The 10,509-nt window shown below is 45.7% G+C and overlaps 1 protein-coding gene across 2 annotated transcripts in view; it reads right to left on the reverse strand.

Moving 5' to 3' along the window:
- The window catches only part of EDC3 (enhancer of mRNA decapping 3), a 40,893-nt gene extending 34,770 nt beyond the window's left edge, over nucleotides 1–6,123 (reverse strand). For both annotated transcript variants that reach the window (XM_063449307.1, XM_063449305.1), the window contains exon 1: nucleotides 6,055–6,123. The gene's annotated coding sequence lies outside the window, so the exon portion shown is untranslated. The remainder of the gene's footprint in view (nucleotides 1–6,054) is intronic.
- Between the last annotated feature and the right edge of the window lie 4,386 nt (nucleotides 6,124–10,509).

The following is a 10,509-nucleotide window of genomic DNA, read 5'->3' on the forward strand; positions in this document are numbered from 1 at the left end:
CAGGAACAATATGATGAAGAGTACCCTGCTCAAACGAGTTTACAGTCTAGACCAGTGATGGCGAACCTGTGGCACGCCGTGCCCTCTCTGTGGGCACGCGGCCATAGGTTCACCATCAATACAGAGTAGGCACCTGCCTGCCCGAAACGGCAGGCGCCTACTCTGCTTCCGGGTCGGGAGGCATCTGTGAATCAGCTCCCGCGCGATGCTGTGTGGAGCGTTACCATGGCAACGCTCCACACAGCATTGCGCGGGACGACAGGGGAGCTGATTCACAGATCCCTCCCCCTGCAGTGCTTACCACCACCGGACCACCAGGGATGACACAGCACAGCCCCCCAAACACCCCTTCCCCCCCAGCAGTACCCTTATCCCCCCCCCAGCAGTACCCTTATCCCCCCCCCAGCAGTACCCTTATCCCCCCCCCAGCAGTACCCTTATCCCCCCCCCAGCAGTACCCTTATAACCCCCCCAGGCGTACCCTTATCCGCCCCCAGGCAGTACCCTTATCCCCCCCCCAGCAGTACCCTTATCCCCCCCCCAGCAGTACCCTTATCCCCCCCCCAGCAGTACCCTTATCCCCCCCCCAGCAGTACCCTTATCCCCCCCCAGCAGTACCCTTATCCCCCCCCCAGCAGTACCCTTATCCCCCCCCCAGCAGTACCCTTATCCCCCCCCCAGCAGTACCCTTATCCCCCCCCAGCAGTACCCTTATCCCCCCCCAGCAGTACCCTTATCCCCCCCCAGCAGTACCCTTATCCCCCCCCCCCAGCAGTACCCTTATTCCCCCCCCCCCAGCAGTACCCTTACCCCCCCCAGCAGTACCCTTACCCCCCCCAGCAGTACCCATATCCCCCCCCAGCAGTACCCCTACCCCCCCAGCAGTACCCCTACCCCCCCCAGCAGTACCCCTACCCCCCCCAGCAGTACCCCTACCCTCCCCAGCAGTACCCCTACCCCCCCCAGCAGTACCCCTTCCCCCCCACACAGTACCCCTACCCCCCACACAGTACCCCTACCCCCCACACAGTACCCCTACCCCCCACCCACAGTACCCCTACCCCCCACCCACAGTACCCCTACCCCCCCACAGTACCCCTACCCCCCCCCACAGTAACCCTACCCCCCCACAGTAACCCTACCCCCCCACAGTAACCCTACCCCCCCCACGTAACCCTACCCCCCCCACAGTAACCCTACCCCCCCACAGTAACCCTACCCCCCCCCACAGTAACCCTACCCCCCCCCCCCACAGTAACCCTACCCCCCCCCCCACAGTAACCCTACCCCCCCCACAGTAACCCTACCCCCCCCACAGTAACCCTACCCCCCCCCACAGTAACCCTACCCCCCCCACAGTAACCCTACCCCCCCACAGTAACCCTACCCCCCCCCCCCACAGTAACCCTACCCCCCCCCACAGTAACCCTACCCCCCCACAGTAACCCTACCCCCCCACACAGTACCCCTACCCCCCCCACACAGTACCCCTACCCCCCCACACACAGTACCCCTACCCCCCACACACACAGTACCCCTACCCCCCCCCCCACACAGTACCCCTACCCCCCCCCCACACAGTACCCCTACCCCCCCCCACACAGTACCCCTACCCCCCCCCCCACACAGTACCCCTACCCCCCCCCAACACAGTACCCCTACCCCCCCCACACAGTACCCCTACCCCCCCCACACAGTACCCCTACCCCCCCCCACACAGTACCCCTACCCCCCCACACAGTACCCCTACCCCCCCCACACAGTACCCCTACCCCCCCCCACACAGTACCCCTACCCCCCCCACACAGTACCCCTACCCCCCCCCCCCCCCACACACACAGTACCCCTACCCCCCAGCATATTTCAAAATGTGTACATGCACAAGAGAGTTGACAAAAGTAGGGATGTGGAAATGATATTGCCCTATGCCAAGGACATCCAGTTTTGGGCAGTGTCTCGCCCCACACTATTTTAGGGCTGCCCTGAGAAGGACTGGTGCCGGGGGCAGATAGTATTAGCCCTGCACCTCCAGTGGGTGCAGACTTCCGTAATCACTTATTCCGGGACCATCGCTGTCTAGCGAGTCAGAGCGCAGCTACCAGATATTCCCAGCATGCTCTGACATACTCCCAGTACTCTGACTCACTGTATGCTGGGACCATTACTGAGCTTTGCATCAGCCGGGGGTGCAGACCTCACAGTACTCAATTAGACCACTGAGATACACGAATATCTCTACATCACCTGGCAAAGTTTAAATTGCCACTCCATATCCATAAAGCACTTCAGCTTGCTGAACAACGGGTTTCTTCCTGCTTCGGTTCGCTTCCCTGAGCCACAGCGATTTTTTTCCATTATATAGCACCACATAGATTACACACACACTATGACAAAGGGGTATTCTATGAAAGGGAGAGGGGGGCTAGGAGTAGCAGGTGAGACACCTATGGCAGAGTTTGACAAAAAAATGATTTTTTTAGAGCAGATAATATGTGAACTTTCAGGCCGATAGTCGATAAATTGCAGATATTCTGTACATTTACCAATTTGCAAAAAAATAAACTATTTCTAAAGGTAAATGCACAAAATATACATGCCACATGTAGTGGATGTAGTGTGTTTAGACAGGGAAGATGTGTGTGTTTGTCTGGTGAATGCAGGGTGTATTGTGAATGCAGTGAGTGTTTGTGTAGTGTGTATATATAGTGAATGCAGAGTGTGTGTTTGGGTAGTGCATGTATATTAAATGTAGTGTGTGTAAATTGAATAGAGGTGTGTGTGTTTATAATGCAGAGTGTGAGTATATGCGTGTGTATATAATGCAGAGTGTGTGTTTATAATGCAGAGTGTGAGTATGTGTGTGTGTTTATAATGCAGAGTGTGTGTGTGTATAATGCAGAGTGTGTAGTGTGTGTATATATAATACAGAGTGTGTGTAGTGTGTGTACAATGCAGAGTGTGTGTTTCTGAAGGGATGTAATTTGTGTAAAATGGGGGGGGAGGAGCGGCATTTTTTAATTTTATTTTATTTTTAATATTTATATGTTGTATTTATTTTTTGGGTCCCCCCCTCCCTGCTTGTTACCTGGCCAGGGAGGGGGGATATGTCAATCCCTGGTGGTCCGGTGGCATGGAATGTACAGTGGGGGGCCTAGCAAGCTGTTACCTTTCCAGCAGCTCCCTTCAGCTCCCCAGTGTAAATCTTGCGGCCTGTGTGCCGCGCGGAGCGTTACTATGGTAACCCGTGGCAACGCTCTGCGGCCGCGGGAGTCGCAAGATTTACACAGGGGAGCTAAAGGGAGCTGCTGGAAAGGTAAGTAAGAGTTTGCTGCACATCCCCCGTACCCCCAGGCTTGTAATGAGCCCGGCGGTCATGGTATGTATTATCGGCAATATCGGTATCTTTATTGGCCGATACCGATATTGCCAAAAATACAGAATATCAGCCGATAATATCGGTAAAACCGATAATCGGTCGATCCCTACTATAAACAACAGAAGCATTACATTAAGAGACTATAGTATCTCTTATTCCTGTAAGAATTGTATTTTGCCGATGAAAACAAAGTTTTGATTTAATTATTTTTTTTTTTATTATTATTAAAACAAATCCTGGCTCTGGCTCCCAGATTCAAAGCAAATTTGTCAAGTCCTGACCTACGGTATTAAATAAAACTGATATTTCCTAAATAAATCCAAAGCCCCACTACTGCTTATCCTGCTCTAGGTCAGTAAACCAAAATGCTATGGGTGTATGCATTTAATCTTTAGTACTTTATTCTAACCATGTGGTTATGGGACAGTTGTCCTGTCGCACTGTTTATTGCACTCTCTCGTTTGTCATATTAACCTTAGGTGTTGTATTAATAAAATATTTTTTATGATCTCTGGTGTGTCTTGGGTCTATTTTCTATTTTTTTTGCTTTAAAAAGTAGGAATAAACATTGTGCACAAGACTTAGAAAGCAGACATCTTATTTGAAACTGCATACTTTCAAGAGCCCACAACAAAGAAAGTACCAAGAAGTGTTTTGGACCCCATAACTCAAAACTAGACTAAAATCAGCGGCAGGACAAACCGAGATTGGTGGAAATTACACTGCATGGTGGCATCTGATGTTTTGGGCTGTCCAAAATTCAGTACCCAAAGAGGAGCTGGGGAGAGAAAAATGACATTACATATGTTTACCCCATCTCAACTAAAAAGGTGGATGATTCAAATAGCAGATGCTGTCCAAGAGTGTGACTAAGACCAATTTACTGCCAGAAATTAGAAGCCAAACACTGCACAGTTTCGGATGTGCAATGCATTATACTTTATGTGATGTTACCCACTATGAAGTAACAGGAATACAAGTGCTGCTTGTCAAAATAACAGGTAGATCATGTAATTCAATCAATGCTACACAAAACGGTAACAATTAGAAGTAAAATAGAAATTCAAACCCAAATTGGATAGATTTTGGCTATAGTTAGAAAGTCAGATGAATCAACATAACTACACTATAGCTGTCAATTACACCCAAGGCTCCTGCAGACTATTAACAGGAGCAGAAGATAAGAATTTAAACATACTGTGTAATAAAGGAAGTTCAGAAATCTCATATATAGGAGCTCTTGCTTTCTAGGGCTAGATGGGCTCTGCTTATGAATACGTGAAGCAATCATGATCGTTGCATACACAATGGCAAGGATTTCAACTACATAAACTTTTCTGTACCTGTGTCAGTGTGTGTCTAGATGTTGTTTTAAAGATCCTCTGAAAAATGTTTGTCTAGAATTTATTTTAAAGACTTACATTTATTTTTTTTAAAGGATCTCTCTTGAAAGGATGTTTAGGGGGGCTGTATGGGTTGCATTTAGTTGAGGTAAAGCCATGTGAGCGAATTCAGCAGTGAGAGAGCAAGGGGTATGATCTATACACCAAAACTGCTTCAAGCCAAACTCAGCCCTGGCCAATCAGCATATCCTCATAGATACATTGCATCTATGCATGTCTATAAGGAAAGCTCAGTGTCTGCATGCATGTCTATAAGGAAAGCTCAGTGTCTGCATGCGGAGGGTGGAGACACTGAATGGCAGTACTGCCCCAGGAAGCACCTCTAGTAGCCAACTGAGATGTGGCCAGTGGAGTCATCCCTAAACTAATGTAAACACTGCATTTTTTCTGAAAAGACAATGTTTACTGCAAAAAGCCTGAAGGGAATGATTCTACTCACCAGAGCAAGTACAATAAGATGATGTAGTTCTGGTGACTATAGTGCCCCTTTAAGCTGAAGTTATTTTGCTGGTTTGAATATCCCTTTACAATTACCAAGTTATATTAAGGGCCCTTATCCGCAGTACTTTACATAGATTAACAAATTGTAAAAATGGTTGAAAATAACCATGATACTGTGAGTTACAATACAGTCAGGTATAATACTTAAAAAAACAAAGTTCAACTGAACTATAGTATATATTTTCAAACGAGATGGACTTAAACCTGGAGGGAGGTAGAGGAATTAGGATGAAATTATATCAAGGGAATGCAATAAAAAAAAATCAGTTATAGACCGACAACGTTTCAGGTGTGTCTGTAATGAACTAAAACCCACAAACTTAAAAAAAAAAAAAAAAAGCCCCTGGCTGCTCTTTCTGTGGATCTCTGCAGATATTTACTGAGGGGATACCAGGCCAGCCATGTACCTGGTCACAGCCTCCCCGAACACCATGAGGGATTTCCTGTGGGATTGAAGGCGGGAGCATACAAACCAGCTCCCAGGGTTGGACCATTTGTTTTGTTTTGTCCATACATACACGTGGTTTCCGCATGATCCCGAACGCTCGCCGTCCAGGTGTGAAACCCCTGAGACGGCGGGTTCGCCTGGCGTTAGAGGTTAGTAAATAAGGCGATGTTAGCGGTAAATGTGTTTACAGACCTGCATTAACCCTGCACATGCCATGGACACCCAGAGCCCAGCATGAAGCAGTCAGACCGCCATATATCCCCCACCTCCCCCCTGATACACACACTTACACGGAGAAAGGAGGATTAGTGACATTATAAACCCACCTCACACTCTCCAGCGGGTAATACTAGCGAACTTCCGCTTCCGGGCGCTCGGTTATTGACGTCACGTCCGGCTGCGGTTAATCAACCGTTTCCATGGCTACGGGGGAAAGCATGGCTGAATGGGAACCACGTGTTCACATAGAGTTTTGTTTTGTTTTCTCCCTGTGTTGCTACACTGCACTCACTGTCCAGCTCCATTGTCTGTTAATACAAAATAAAGAGAGTTTATAGCCTGACAGTATTATCTCACAATGCCATTATTATATAGGGTACAGTGAGTGGTGGGATAATGTGCCAGGTCCACATGTTTTGACTGGGCATCCATCCATCATCTGAAAAGAGATTTGTTAAAGTTCTGTTTTTGCTGCTGATCCAAAATAAAGCAAAAAAAAAAAAAACAGGTCTGAAGCACTTCCAATTTTGCAGCAAACTAGGGGAAAAAAAATAATTCTTGACCCCAAAATTACAGTCAGCTCTCTCCTTGGATCTGGAAGCTGTTACCTCATTAACGGGACACTATAGTCACCCAGACCACTTCATCTCAATGAAGTGGTGTGGGTGCCAGGTCCCCCAGGTTTTAACCCTTCAGATGTAAACATAGCAGTTTCACAGAAACTGCTATGTTTACATTGCAGGGTTAATCCAGCCTCTAGTGGCTGTCTTCTTGAGGCGCTTCTGCGAAGCTGGATTCGAAAATCGCATTGAGCACGCAGAACATCCATAGGAAAGCATTGAGAAATGCTTTCCTATGGACTGATTGAATGTGCATGCCGCTCTTGCCGCGCATGCGCATTACGCTCCACTCGGGAGCTGACGTCGGCGGGGGAGGAGAGGTCACCAGCGCTGAGGGAGCCCAGTGCTGGATTAAAGTAAGTAACTGAAGGGGTTTTAACCCTTTCAGCGCCAAGGGAGGGGGACCCTGAGGGTGGAGGGGACCTAAGGGTTATATAGTGTAAGGAAAATTAGTTTGTTTTCCTGACACTATAGTGAGGCTTTAATTAAAAATTATATCCATATTTTAGCTTGTCACTATCTAGCTGACCTAGAGAATTTTTCCAGATCACCTATTTTAATCTTAAATTTGAAACTTATTTTGAATTTGCCATGAATTGATCTTTAGTGAATAAACTTGACAGTGTAGTTCTTCCTCAAGGTAGGTATTGTATAATGCACCAGGAATGCCTTATATTTATTTGAGGGACAGGTTTGAATTCTTCATAGGGAGGGGGTTTGCGCCTTTATTAGTTTTTGTGTAATGTCCTGTGTTTGCACTTGGTACCACTGCAACAATAACACAAGTCAATGTGCAAGTTTCATCACTTCCAGAGAAAGCGCTACATTACATCTGATGCTATTCAGTTGTTTAATTGTTGCAGAGCTTCATTGCCTGCAGCTAAGTACTTTTCAGCTTTTTAGATATTCTTGTTGTTTATCTCATCCCTGTTTCCAAATCCTCATTCATTGAAACTTGTTACCTTTGCCTATACTGATATAGCTGCCTACACTGACCTTGTAAATTGCCACAGCAGCCCTATCATGGATTTAAAAAAATATATTTTTATTCCTTATGCCCAACGTATTTAAATGATTATACTCTCCCCTTGACATGTGTCTTTATTTTATATTTTTTTCTTACTTGTACCACTGTTCTATCAAATTCGCCTACACTGTAATAATTCACTACACTCGTCACTTCCGGTGACGCGACCGCACCAGAAGTGAGGCCAAATCAGCTGAAGATCTGCTACCCCGTGTCCAGGTTAGTGGTGGCAGGCGCGTGTGCAGGATCAGTTAGGGTGCAGAGGTGTTTATGCGTATGACATAATAACTGCATGCGCACTCTCGAGTAGGGTTTTCTAACTCTGCCACTGTGCATGTGGGAGAAATTAGCTGATCCAGCGCATGTGCAGTTGCACCATCAAAATACCATAACCTGCGCATGACAGTTGTAGCCTCGACTACCAGGCTGTGTCTACTATAAATCAAACCACAAGGCACACACGTAGTGGGTAGAAAAGGCCACAGCCATTTGTATTTATTAAAACAGTCATTGCCTCCAATTAACATTAAAAATATATTGAACCTTATAACAACATTAGGCAATGACAATGTGTTTTAACACAGGGTTAACATAACCCTTCATAACTTCCAGACTGTAATTAGCATAATTAACAATTAACCATTTAACCTTTCCAGCACCAGCTTACTCTCAGGGTTCCCCGTGTTGGAACCGATCCAACTGCTGGGACAGAACCGTCTGCTTAGCCGCCATTTTGGTTAAGAGCCCCTCTTCCGGCTCAAAACCTCTCACCAAGCCTCCATTAGGCTATCACCACATATTCATTGTGAGGCCATAGCATAGACCATCCCAGGAGTAAGCCACCACCAATGCTGCAACAACAATCTTATCCAGCACTGCCGTTTTTGTGACCCGCTGTCTCTGAAAGAAAAGGAAAAACCGACAGAACGTGGAAGTATCACCCCAACACCAAAAGCCCCATAAACCACCACACTAGGGTGGAGGGGACAACAACAGGAGGGGACTTCTGCAAAACTAAAATGGCATAAGTGTAATTATACATGCCCCCTATTCCCCTCCCTCTTTCTATATCCACCAATCTATACAACCTTGCTCAGCACAACTGTCAAGGCCCTCCTCCACCTATTTATCTCCACGGGCCGGCAATAATCTCATTCACATGGCTGAGGTCTCTAGGGCTGCAACCATGATTTACTCATGGAATGTGGAGGCAGTGAAGGAAACAATGTAAATGTGGGGAATTATTTTATTCTAATTTAATTGGCCGAAATGTCAAAAGTCCCGCTGCCAACCCAGGCCCTGATTGAAGCAGTCTCCTACTGAACATGGAATGACTTATGGAAGCTGATTATGACCCTTCTTGGGGTTATAGCGGATAGTTTAGGTGCCATGAGGCATGGGGATGGAGAGTGTATGACCATAGTGGTGTGTCTCCACAAGTTGGGCTTTCCTTGACTCTGCTTTCTTGACCATATTAAATGTTTTTTTCTCTCTCCTTATTGCTATTTCCCACCTTCTTATTTCTGAATTTCCTGCAATGTTGTCCACCTTGTCCTTGGATTCTCAATAAATAACCGCTGCACAGACAATGTCCCACAAAATATTTATGTCTGTGCTTATTATTGTTATGAATTGATGTACAATGAGGACTAAAAATGTAAAGTACAAAAGTAAATGCATTTTTTAAATTTGCATACTACTTATTCAGTGCATGGAAGTGAGTAAAGTTAGTCACAATGAGGGTGGGGGGGGACGGGGGGGGGGTGTGTTATCAAATTGTCCTGTTCTGAAAAGAGGTGCAAAGTACAAAACGTCACTTTACAAAAAGTCACTTTGGAAACAAATGGAACCAACAGGTCCATACTACTGGTGAACCCTCCATTTTTACATTTTGCATCCTTTTTTAGAACAGAACATGTTAATAAATCTCCCGCAATGTTCTTTTAATGCTTGAAGTACATTTTTTTCTTTGATACAGTACCTCTTAAATGTTTAGTGACTTAACCTAATATAGAATGACTAATCCTCATTGACAATTCATAACAGAGGTCATCTTTTGACTCCTTTAAAAAAAAAATATTGATAAACATAAACGTACAAAAGAGATTAGGTGCCTAACCTTCTATGTGCCATTGGGCTAGGCAATATATCACTAACCCATGTGACAATTAAGGGTTAATTATATCACACACACAAAAGAAAGTCAGTCCACTAAGCAAACTATAAACAAAAAAAGCATAGACCATGAAGTCTAAGCTCATCAAACATTATACCCATTGTGTATTCTGCTTTCTAGAAACTCAGGGTAACTATACAAACACATTGTCTTCAATATATAAACCATATAGTTCATGGATATGTCTAAGAATGATATAATACAACAAGCCGTGCAACAAGTACTTAGATAAAGGATAAACTTAAAATGTAGTATTTGATCATACTGCAAGTTCAACCTGTTTTAAAATAAACTGGCTAAAGTAACCTGTTTTCTTGGAGACAGCCTCAATGAATAAGAGCATTATATGGCTTTCCAGTAAAGATTAGGATTGTCCACCCCCTCCTCTTGTGTCTGGCAATCCTTCCTGATGTGTTTCACCCCCTTATTGAGTCTGTCTTGTACCTACAGCCATATAACAGCCAATTTGTGCCCTCTGTCCAAACTATATATCCTCCCTCAACTTCATTTCCTCCTTCACTTCCCAGTCATGCGGTCTCTCTCATTCCCCAGCCACAGTTATTTCCTCAGTCCATGCCACACTTCCTTACTCACCCAAGTAACGCATTCTGCCTTACGACACCAGCCATATTAACTTTCTCACCCAAGTGTCATATCCTGCTTTAAAACACCAACCATATTGACTTCCTCACCCACGTAGCACTTCCTGCCTTAAAACACCAGCCATATTAACTTCCTC

The sequence above is a fragment of the Pelobates fuscus genome, chromosome 3 (genome assembly GCF_036172605.1).
Source record: "Pelobates fuscus isolate aPelFus1 chromosome 3, aPelFus1.pri, whole genome shotgun sequence".
In the NCBI taxonomy this organism is placed as follows: Eukaryota; Metazoa; Chordata; class Amphibia; order Anura; family Pelobatidae; genus Pelobates; species Pelobates fuscus.